The sequence below is a fragment of the Hermetia illucens genome, chromosome 7 (genome assembly GCF_905115235.1).
Source record: "Hermetia illucens chromosome 7, iHerIll2.2.curated.20191125, whole genome shotgun sequence".
Lineage (NCBI taxonomy): Eukaryota > Metazoa > Arthropoda > Insecta > Diptera > Stratiomyidae > Hermetia > Hermetia illucens.
In genome coordinates, this window is record NC_051855.1 from 3,672,627 (window position 1) to 3,685,356 (window position 12,730).

Consider the following 12,730-nt stretch of genomic DNA (forward strand, 5'->3'; position numbering starts at 1 on the left):
TATTTTCATCAGAAAATTTACTTTTAAGCCGGCCAAGCCAATATGTGGAAGTAATGATAGTCCAAAGTTAAATTTTGAGCAGTTCATGCAGTATACTCGTTACAAAACAATACAGAATGATGTCGAACGCAATAGGAGTTCGGTGCATTTGTAGGTTCCCAATGTCTGCAGAGAGGAAGAAAGTGATTCACCTGTGGCTTGGGGTTTCCACTAACCTGAAAAGGAGATATGATGGTGGGACCCGAGAAAGGGATATAACGAACTTGTAGAGAAGGGCATGTAATGAGGAGGTTGGGACGCACGTTCAGCATCTTCGCCCGGTCCCCTGCTCTCGAACCCCGGGCAGATCATGGATATTTGTGAACTTGAAAGGGGAATAGGATTTATGGGTCTCCTGCTGGAAATATTATCCCCCATCCCCTTGTTTTAAAACATAAATTAGACAGCCTGTTCGAGTTCTAACATAATAAATTAAACTACATTCAATGTCATAAAAAATAGAAACCACCAAAAAGCATTCTGTTCCACTATGACTCATACTTTTTTTTTCATTATGGAACACAAGCCCAATGGTGGCAAAATTATATTATCAGTTCCCAAAATCTATCAAAACATTACAATGAAATAGGTGTTCAATGTTATCCAATCGGAAAGAGAACCAAATCTAGCCTTCAGGGTGCCGTACCCCCACAACTATTGCACTACCTTCAAATGCATGCACTCAGACAATTTTCTACCTTCAATTGGGATTGTGGGTTTCTTAGTGAACCTAAGAGCGGCTATTAAAGTCAGTCTTAACTCAAGGAGTACTTCTCAAAGTCAGCCATAAACCTAAGGACGCCTCCTAAACTTAGGGCTAAATCTAGGGGTGGAAAAACGGCAGGAAAGTAGATATTTTAGCAAATTTTGAACGGCGATTTCCCCGTTAATACAGAAAACAAAAGGAACAAGATTCATGATCATCAGTGTAGGCGCTAAATGACCGTTACTACTATCTGTATCGTTCCTAACGCCCCCGATAGGCAGTCGTCGATTTCGACTCGGTAGGAGATACGGATAGACACGACGTTATGAAGCAGAAGGGAGTATTCAATTGACCAGGCCAATGAAGACCTTTGAAATTCGAGTCCACAGTCGCACCACTGATGGAAGAGAAAGATAGCGACTAGCCCAGGACTGAATTAGTATTGGCTCGGAAGTTTCACTTAGTAGCAGGGAAACCAAGCCGTAGTTTGAAAATAGCCAGTGATGCATGTATGTCCCCTCCAATAAGCAGTAAACTTAATTTGTCAAACGCATATACTAACAAGACCAAGAAACGTCATCCCTGCCGATATGGGTCATCTAGTCAAAATCCTACCCAGAACGCATATTACCTTCAGCAGCACTACTGCCATGAGCTTTACCATGCGGAAGGAATAAAATGGATCATATTTCCCTGGGTATGTTGGTTAAAGGGCGAGAGTGGCAGTAGGTAGGTCACACATTGACAAAGGGCGATAATATCACTGTGTTGTGTCATGCAATAGAACACACTATCCTAAGATAATCGACGACGACCCAGTAGAGGAAAGCTAAATGGCGCAGAACAGAGGAACAAGAGTGCAAGTTCCTCAGAAAGGCTACGGTGAGCCAATCATTTAATTCTTATGGACGAAAATGATCTAGCGTGAAACCCTATAACAACAATATCAATGGTAGAAAAGGAAAGGATGGCAGAGCCTGCTTCAGATCTAGGGACGGCGTAGGCTCAAACATTAGGCAGGTGCTGCGGATATTAAATTGATAGACTTCGAAAATAAATCGAGATATTTAGTGTTCGTTACTAACACTGGAAAAAAACTGACACCATTTGTTGCACCGTCGACGATAGTGATGTTACGCTAGGGAGCTGCGGTGAATATTGAATTGGTAGACTTCGACAATAAATCGAGACATTTAGTGTTCGCTACTAACTTTACGTCAGACAGCTGTTTGGAATATCTAATTGGTAGACTTCGACAATAAATCGAGACATCTCGTGTCCCTGACTAAGACTGGCATAGACCGATAGATGATAATGACTTTCGGCTCCCGAATAAGGACAAAAACTGGTTCTGGGAATGTATAAGCATTGCACGATAATTGTATCGGGATCCAATCCCATTTAAGCAATCACACACATCCCTGACCGTTGTCGGGATTCGAATACTGGACAAATGACAAAATTGGTACCTCGACAACTTAGGCCATCGCATTACCTTGTCGTAGTTATTATTGGGTTCATTGTTTGGCATAACACTACCGCAACTAGCTTACGATCAAAAGGGTGTCATATGATCTTTTAGAACGCAGAAGCAGAGAGATGGTACTCAATGTTAAATGACCGCTGAATCTAAAGACGACTGTGATATCTTAGAAGTCTGCAAACTCGATAGAATAGAGCTCATAGATAGGCTAACCAAAGAATCAGAAGCTACCGCGAATATGGCGATCTATTGGCTGGTCAGCACTCTAGTCCATCCTGACTACTTACAACGATAACCCATCCAACAACCTCAAAAACAAAAGAGAACCTGATAAAGCCGTGAAGTGCTAGTGAAGAAGCTGCCTTTAGAATCATCCAAGATGATTACGACAAAATCTGGAAAAAGGATACCTCGTATACAAAGTTTGATATTGAATGAGTATATGTTTTTAGCAGAGAGCCCCTCATTTTTTTTTTTTATTTTTTGAACTTCGAAAAAAAAAGGAAGAACGAAATCCTCCCACCCGTAGACGACAGAAGGATTCCCGAATGTCTACTAAAAAAATTAGTCGAAGGTAAAGAACCACCTGGAAATCAATGAAGCCAACCAAACTTAGCATCCAATCTACCAGTTGGGGAAATCGGCCTCTTAATCGAATGGAGAAAAGGTGATGATTTCCATGGATGGTACCTGCCAGATAACTAAAATCTAAAAGTTATTTTGTGTAAGATTTTCGGATAGCCATCAACCAGACTCAAATTACTTGCTCCTCCACAACCTGGTCTTGTTCCCACGACTGCCAAGCCGTCTTCTGTAAAATGTACTCCGAAGGATAAGTCATAAGTTTACACTGCTAAATGAAAAAAATTGAACTGACAGGCGGAAATTGTTAGAAAAAAGTCGGGATTTGTACTATTCCTTAAGAGGGACATGAAAACCTTAGTACTCTAATATTACGCTACTTCCTAAACTACCACATGGAGTAAATCGGGGTGGTGATTTCGACTATATGTATCCAAATTGGGAAAAAAAAAGAAAATAGCGCTGCAAACCTTGTCTTGTCTTCATCAACAAAGGATTGACGCATTCTCTTCCTTTAGGAGACGTTTTGATGAATAGTGCAATGGATCTAATAAAAGTGATCAAAGTGCTCGATGCTGTGTCTCCTTCTACTTCCTTAACCTAATCTAGCCTAGATAGCCGATAATGATTCGCAACAATCTAATCTCGATGTTCTTCTGAGGCTTTCCAAAGAATAGACCGATTATAAATGACACTTAGAGTTGCGATCGTGAAAATAATTTGATCCAGTTTTAAACTTTCAGTTTGCAATCCGCGGTAGAGGACGATAGTTTTTCAAAATTGAAGAAGCTTTGGTTTCGTAATTTTCTTTGCAACACCCCAAGTATCATCAACGTCCTTAATCTTCAGGCAACAGCTTTCAGTTTAGAACCATTGATATTTTGTTAAAAACCAAGTAGTTCCGGGCCGGTCTAGTGGTCCTGGCGTCAGAATCCTCTGCAATTGCTTGGCTCATCGTAGTCATAATCCCCATAAGCATCACAGTAGAATGCTTAAACCCCAACAACTGAGATGAAATTAGGAAGACAATCAAGCTAAAGGAGGAGCTTTGAAGCAGAGAAGGTGATCTACTCTAAGAGAACTGACAAAGAGGATTGAAAATCAATCAGAAGAACTGAAAAATATCAGATAATCTGGTGGAAGGAAGCTGCAACAGAGCAGAAAATCAAGCTAATAAATGAGAAATGGAAGTGCAGATTATTATGATAATAGATGAGCACTCCAGCACGTTCAACCATCAGTCTTATAGAAGAGAACTAAGACGAATCAGGTGACTAGGATAATAGATAAGTAGTGAGACAAAGCAATAGAGGACAATTAAGAAATAAAGGAATTAGGAGCACAGGCGAGAGCCGAAAAGGATCTTCTTAATAGATACTAGATGCAACTAATTTTGTTTTTGGGTTGAGGGAGTCCGTTTGATAACCGACCGGGCCAACTGGAGAGAAACTGCTTTCCACGTCTTTGGTTCTCACATCACTCATCAACATCTTGGTTGAATAAAAGTGGCTAATGTAGTATTTTGGATGGTAAAAAAAATCACAACTGATGTAGACTATAGTATCTCAATTACAATTTTCTTAACAGTAAATAAACACAATGAAAATGACAACAATACCTATCGGTAACTCCCAAATGGTTCAAGCTTCTATTCCTTTGTCAGTTGCAGTCTTATCTAAATTAAACCACCATTCGAAGGATAGTATCCTTCTTAGAACTTTGCAGCTTCACACACACTCTATTGTAATTATGAGTTATCGTCTTTAGTTTATACGAAAAGAAAGTTCACTAACACAAAATATTATTAATTATACTCGATTAATGGACTTACTGGAGACGTTATTTTTATTTAAATTTCCGTAAATATCAACATTTCGTCCCCGAGAAAAAAAAAATAAATCCAACAAGGAGAGAGTAAGCAATGGACTGTTGTCGTTACCATCCCAACGAACTAAATGAAATAAAATTTAAAATTTAGTTGAATGTTATGTACGCGTGAACTAACCCTCTGGAACATCGATAATATTGTATGTAATATTGTTCCGTTTGGTAGTCACGTTGACTAAACGGAATTCTCAGACGTATGAGGCAAAGTACACAACAGTACAACCGGCGATACTATGCTACAGTGTGTATACGTAATCAACAACAAACGTGCATATAGAAATATCTCAAGGGTTTGCATTAAATTTACTATGTGGAAATATATGTGATGACATTAGGACAAATTACATAGATAATAGGTAACAAAATGTTGTTAAATATAATTTTGCTCGGACAATTACTTTGTTCTATGATTAAAAATTCCTTCAAATAAAGGTAATATGATCAGGACTTCAGTGGATTGACTTTATGGCGGTTTTCCATTTTTTGCATTATTCAAAATTAAAAAAAATATATACATATATATAAGTAATAAAAAAATTAAGAAAATTGCACTAAAAATAAAAAAAAAATATTTTATTCTATTTACAATCCAAGTTACACAGATTTTCCTCGTCATATTTAGATCTTTTGCTTTAAATATGAAACAAATCAGGAAACCGGAAGCTGGACGCTCCAGGTATAAAAGGTTTTGTGTATTTCTTTTAATAAAACCTTTGAGTGGACATTTTTCCCATTAGTACCTAGGCACGTAATATATGCATATATTACGGGAGAATATCCACTTTCGCGTGATGCTGACATTCAAAATCTTGAATTTGCACAGAAGCGACAAATTTCACATATTACAACTTTGCTAGGGTTCACCATGCTCTATGTAATAGCCTACATTGCTGCAAAATTTCGTGATTCTAGGATGAACTTGACAGGGGGGTTTGCAGCCAACTACTAAAAGTTATAGTATTGTAATATACTATTATTAACTTTATTTGAACAGATACCAGTATGGGGATATTTCGGAGCAGTGGCTGTCACTTGATTTTTTTAGAGTTCTCGGTTGGGTAGTTTCTGAGAATGAGCCCATGAAAGAAACGATCAATTTCGACCCCTCGCACTCCCCACCTTTCCAACAAATGTCAAAACTAAGACCGACTTCGGAAAGTCCTAATGGAGAGCTTTCATTTGATACCCCACATGACTATATTTGGTAAAAAAAACACACCCCCTTTTTGTATGTATCGGGGTCCCCTTTAAATTCGACGTAGAATGATATAATTCACTATACGCGTGAGCGTTCACGGTTCCCACCAAATTTAATATCTATCGGTATAACAGTTTCCGAAAAAAAAAACGCATGTGACAGACAGACACACAGTGAAGCCCATAGTGTTTTACGTAGGCACCTGTCGTGAGACTTAATCCCACGGTCCTCTTAAGACACGGATTGATTTTGTGACCACAATCAGAGCCCCGCTGAGACAAGCAACAACGGTACCAGTCTATACCAAGTGCATGGCTTAGCATTCATACTGGTGGATGCAAGAATTACCTAAATCTCTACCGAACTATGGAGTACGGCACCCGTGTTGATACGCAACACCACGTCGAGGCCCGAAGGTCCCTTCTCGCTTGAGCATAACCACAACCACCATGAAACTCTCACTACGGGGGCCAACCGCAAATAACCGAGCTGTCCTCACATACAACAGGAGTTCACCCGAAGTATGTGAGTCCAGGGGCTTTCCCGGTTCCCATGGTACCAGTATGCCACTTGAGATGAGTCCCTTGCAGACTCAGGTCTGATCGCCCTGATTAGGTCTTTGGAACATTCGCCTACTGAATCACGGCCGGCAAACCAAAGTGGAGGTTCTCCTCGGCCACTTGGTTTTGGTTTGGCCGATAGGGTTGCCGCTCCATCTTCCTCGCCGCCACCTCTGAGCACCAGACAGACAGACAAACAGTTAACCGATTTTAATAAGGTTTTGTTTTACACAAAGCCTTAAAAATGATACTCCATATTTTATTCAAAGTATTATCCCCCGCCCATCACTACTTTCTCCCATCTCTCATTCTCTGGAAGCACACGGAAACCGCGTTGGAATGGCACTTCATTCTTTAAGACTCAGATCAGAATCAACGATTTTCGGTACCTTCATATCATGAGAAGGTCCTCCCAAACGATGTTATCGACCGAAGCAGCTTCCTAATTGAGTGTCCCCCGGTCAATAATTTTCTTGTCTCTGAACTAAAAGCGGATGAGTTTTTCATTTCGGTTCAATCACACCAAGTCTTTTCGTGTAGATAGTGTGTTATAAAAAAAAATATAAGTGGTAGCAGTAGAGTTAAGGTACAATACTAATATACTAACGGGTTATTGATGATGGAAAATGATTTTATCAAAGAGTAAATTGTGTATGACAGACAGGCAACATTAGATCACAGAGTAAATACTGAGAAGTGCATGGGATGCAAATAATATATACAGGTCATGCTACCAAATCATCTCTACCTTAAGCTTCCCGGAAAATTATAAGGCAGCAGTATGCAGGAAAACTGTAAAAAACCAAATTGGATGGAAGATTCGTCATAAGGATTCCTACTCCAACGTTGGAAGAAACCGCAATTTCCGACAAGTTTTCCGCTAACGAAAATGGCAATCTGTATCTGTGGTGCAATACCATCATTCTTTTGAGAAAAGCAATACACCAATTTGGTTGAAATGTTCGTCGGCTAATACACAGGGTGCGCCACTAGCATTGAATCTGTATGATTTTCAATTAATCCTAACCTTCAAAAGACACGTGTGCAAATTTGACAGCTGTCCGAATATTAGTTTGTAGGATAGAGCATTTGGAGTGAAGCAACTTTTGTTAGTTTGAAGAAAATGGATAAAAAGGAATTTCGTGTGTTAATAAATCTTTGCTTTTTGTTGAAAAATAAAGTACTGTTGAAGCCAAGGTTTGGCTTGATGAACATTATTCGGACTTTGTACCAGGAAAATTAACCGTTGACTAGTACTTTGCTAAGTTAAAACGACGCGAAATGAGCAGCGGAGTGGATGTTGCAATGAGGCTGTTACCGACGAAAACATCAAAAAGTTCACAACATAATTTTGGATGTCCACAAAGCGAAGTTGATCGAGATAGCTGAGGCTGATTGCAGATATCAAAGGATCGTATTGGAGATATCGGGCATGAATGTCTGGGTATGCGAAAGCTTTGCTCAAAGTAGGTGCCGCGAGTTAAATCGTTATGTTTTGGTATTCATCAAAAATACAAATTTTTACAACGATCTTTTATTCAATAACTGTAAGAATACAAGCGATTCGCGTCCTAGCTTCCCTATCCCATATGCTTATACTGAACGTTCTGCTTTATTAGCCCAATACATGTGTTCATCAGTCTTATGGTTGAACTCATGTTTACAAGCCGTGATTAAAAGTGCCTACGTGACATGTGTTCTTACTTGAAACATTATCCTATTTTGGACGCATTTTATGGATAGTTGTTAGCTAATTTACTTTACCCCGGATTTATGCGTCTATATATGACAATGGACGAAACATGGCTCCATTATTTCACAAGAAAATCAAAACGATCGTCATTTGAGTGGACTGCATGTGGTGAACCGACTCCAAAGCACGCAATAGTTGGCTGACAAGGCTATGGCATCAGTATTTTAGGATGCGCATGGTGTAATATTCATCGACTATTTTGAGCAGGGAAAACCACCAAAAGCGACTATTACATAGGGTTATTAGAACGTTTGAAGGATAAAATCACGGAAAAATGTCCCCATTTGAATAAAAAAGAAAACACGGTTTCACCAAGACAACGCATCGTATCACAAGCTTCTGCATTCACCGTATTCTGGGTCCCAGTGACGTTTCCCTTTTTTTAGACCTCAAAAGAATGTTCGCTGGAAAGAAATTTACCGCCGGTGAAGAGGTAATCGCCGAAACTGGGGCCAATTTTGAGGTTGAAGATAAATCGTACTATAAAAATGGTACCGAAAAATCTCACAAGCGCTATAATTATTGTATCGTCCACGAAGGCAACCATATTGAATGATAAAATCAAATTTTACCAAAAATGTTCTTTTTCTATGTTAGCCTACGAACTTTTCATCCGAAGTGTTAATATTAATCAGATGACCAACAAGAACGTGCAGCAACAACAAGGAACCGAATAAAAGTAAGAGCTCAGAAATCCACGGTGCGGAAAATCCAATGATAAAGAACTTAATACAGTTTGCAGTATCTCGCCATCACCTGCATGATTCACATGCGAGTTATTCGAGCTGTTTATCTCCAAGTGCAAAAGAAGTAACTGCATCAAACATAGCACAAGCGTCACCTATGATGTAGGAAAAACGCACAAGGAAGCCGACGGTCAAAAGTCGATTTCAAAAAATACTGTTATCAGTATCGTCATTTCAGGTAGTTCCTGCCTTTCCTGCCATCCGGAATTCTTCCCCCGCGTGATTCATTTGCCTTTGTTTTCGACCCTCGTGTTTAAACGTAAAATTCTAAACGCCTTTGTGAGTTTGTTTAAAGTAGAAGTTTGGAATATCATCATCATCAACGGCGCAACAACCGATATCCGGTCTAGGCCTGCCTTAATAAGGAACTCTAGACATCCCAGTTTTGCACCGAGCTCCACCAATTCGATATCCCCAAAAGCTGTCTGGCGTCCTGATCTACGCCATCGCTCCATCTTAGGCAGGGTCTGCCTCATCCTCTTTTTCTACCATAGATATTGCCCTTATAGACTTTCCGGGTGGGATCATCCTCATCCATACGGATTAAGTGACCCGCCCGCCGTAACCTATTGAGCCGGTCATGGTATCGCTCATAGATTTCGTCATTGTGTAGGCTACGGAATCGTCCATCTTCATGTAGCGAGCCAAAAATTCTTCGGAGGATTCTTCTCTCGAACGCGATCAAGAGTTCGCAATCCTTCTTGCTAAGAACCCAAATTTCCGAGGAATACATGAGGACTGGCAAGATCATTGTCTTGTACAGTAAGAGTTTTGACCTTATGGTGAGACGTTTTGAGCGGAACAGTTTTTGTAAGCTGAAATAGGCTCTGTTAGCTAATAATAACCGTGCGTAGATTTCATCATCGTAGCTGTCATCGGTTGTAATTTTCGACCCCAGATAGGAGAAATTATCAACGATCTCAAAGTTGTGTTCTCCTATCCTTACTCTTCCATAAAACTTAGCTATTCCTGTTAGTGTTTTTAAAGAAACACTTCCGCATGTATCCGCCATTATTTTTTAAAATTATTTAACGAATATGGCCTAAATAAGTTTTTTTTTCGGGGAAAACTTTGATTAAGATTTTTATTTCGGAATCTTAAGCCATTTTATGTTGATTTTAAGGGGGGCACACGAAACGCGGGTGAAATTTTTCTTCACAGGATATGGTCATGTAGGGTTTCAAGTGGCTTGATTGGTACTTTTCTTATTCTTATTTCTTATTTCTAATAGTGAGTGAAACATAGGGGACTGAGAGCTGAAAATGTGTTCCCCGAAACGAGTAACAGGTCTCATTCTCAGAACCTATTTAACCGGAGAAATCTGAAAAAACAATCACAATGGTGCATCTACACAAAATCTAGACCTCAAAATACATCCCACTCCGATACCTGCTCAAATAAAGTTAATAGCATAATACCATATTTTAAAAATTTATCTGAAACCCCCCTTAAGTTCATCCTAGAATTAAAAATTTTGGTAACACTATAAGTAATAATATAATACATAATGAATGTTCCCACGAGACGAATAGATTTCACTTTCACTTGTCGACAGTTACCTAAACAGAATCGAATGGAATATATATACGTGTGAAACGAGCCAAGGGTTTCACTTATTTTCTTTGGTTTTCGGTTGTGACAGAAAATGTACAGAACCGAATGAAACCGTATATGTGTGAGACGAGCCTAAAGTGGCAACAACTACTAAGTCCTCAGACAAAAATAAGGAAGACTGCGCATTGGTTGTAGTAGCAGCTAAGTGAAAAATCCAGAAAGTTCAACAACTATGAAATTATGATTGGCAATTCCAAAACGTAGGCTGAAAGTTATGACGACCGTAACATTAATGTGGAAGCGCGAATGCTTCTTGAAGCAGAGTGTATGTTGACCTTGGCAACATCGGAAATTATAACACTTTCTGAAAGGAAAATGCACCTTCCATAACATACCTCACCTTCGCTGTCCCCATTGATGATGGTAGAAATGTTAGTAGTTGATAGTACTCGATTGAGGAAACTTGTTCAACAAAATGGTCATTTTATCTTTTATCGTTACAGAGTTAAAGCGTTTTTCGTGAATAGTGTCAAAAACTTGACCTGTCCATCAAAATCACTATTTCCCACTCCGACAAGCACAATTTTCGGAAACTATATGAAATTTCATGGATATTTTTCCAATTGGCAATGTCGCAGGCACGTCGAAAATTTCGAAATCGATATTTCATCTAAATTTTAAAATGCAATATTGTGCTGGTTATATATACATTACTGCAAAGTTGACACAAGCTTCCTTATTATGTTAGCTTTCGAATAACATGTAGAAAAGATCGGCTTAATTATGGGAAATTTGCGAGTGTTACGCATTAAATGGATGGGACAGTATAACGTTCGAAATTTCAACCTTTTTCCTTTTTTTTGGACAAGAAACTAATACCCCAGTCTTTTGTGGTGGCCTGAATTTGAAAAAAATGAATTTTCTTCTATTCTATAGATTTGAACTAATATGTGGACCAAAATCAAGTCAAGTCAAAACTCGCAACAATTCAGCAAATCAGGAAATTTCATGCAAGTCACTAACTAACAAAAAGGGACAAAACAGCACATTTGAATTTTGTTTTTCCGAATTCTTTCGCAATATAACTTTAGAAATATTTCGAATTCCGTTCTGAGATTTTGACAGCACATCTTCAATATGTCATACTTTCGAAATATGTAAAGAATAAGAAACTGATTTTTCAAACCTGCCTATAAGCCTAATTTCCATCCACGCTTGGAGTATACGTAATATAGCCATAAGTTCTGTCAGTCAAACAAACAATTATTTCTCACGAATCAATAAAGCAAATGTTTGGCTGTTAGTCCCTTCTGGTGACGTAGAGGATTGCGGCGAATGTGTTCACGGACAGAGTGCGCAACATTCGGCCACCGTACGCAATGCAGACCTCCCTTGGCCTGTTTGCCACTTCAGCGGTTCCTCTGTACCTCGCTAATGTACGCAATACGAATCGTTCGGTCAGCGGTAATTTATTAAACAACTTACAGATTTCTTTCGGGCGTGAACCACATGTATGCAATGCAATAATCGCTATTCTTTTCTCTTCTCTCAATTCTCTTCTTTCCCAATTTCCGCACGTGATCGTGACGGTTCGAACCAACTACTGACTCGCGGAACCTGAAGGTCAGCTTTTGTAGGGAGTTGGGTAGGCAGGTACCCTTGTTTCGCAGTGTTACTACTTGTGCAGCCTACAATTTTTCTCTACGACAACATCAGTTCATAACTGAACCCACGGCAAAACCTTATCTCAGAGGTAATCGCTTCGGCTCTATTGTATGCACGAAAGCAAGCGGGAGGAAAATGGGAGTTGAATATCGACTCAATGCTCTCTGAACTATACTAAACTGCATCCCAGGAAGCAGCATGCACCTTAGCAGCAATAATCCCCATCGGCACCTTCGCATATGTAAGCTAACAGCTCTACAACCCAACGCTTGCAGTCCGTGAAGTGAACCCTGCCCAACGACAGTTGGCACATAACCAATCGTGCGGAATAGTAAAGCAGATGGGGTGCGCCATAAAAATATTACTAAACATATAGAGATTCCAGACCCTCTTCAAATACTAAGCAAATACTAAGTAACAAAATTATGAAATGCTAATGGCCGATTTATACACATTGAAGCCACAATATTAAATAACAACTACCCGATATCGGAAGCTGGGCGCTTCAGGTACAGAGGTTTTGTATTCATCTTATCTGGGCACCCTTCTATGCACGT

The 12,730-nt window shown here is 39.4% G+C and overlaps 1 protein-coding gene across 3 annotated transcripts in view; it reads right to left on the reverse strand.

The window, feature by feature from the left end:
• LOC119660828 (transcription factor SPT20 homolog) overlaps positions 1–12,730 on the reverse strand; it is a 131,334-nt gene that overhangs the window by 20,415 nt on the left and 98,189 nt on the right. Inside the window, exon 1 of one of the 3 annotated variants that reach the window (XM_038069688.1) lies at positions 4,429–4,864. The exons of the other annotated variants lie outside the window; for them this stretch is intronic. The gene's annotated coding sequence lies outside the window, so the exon portion shown is untranslated. Of the gene's footprint in view, positions 1–4,428; positions 4,865–12,730 lie in introns of those variants that run through there. 3 annotated transcript variants of the gene reach the window in all.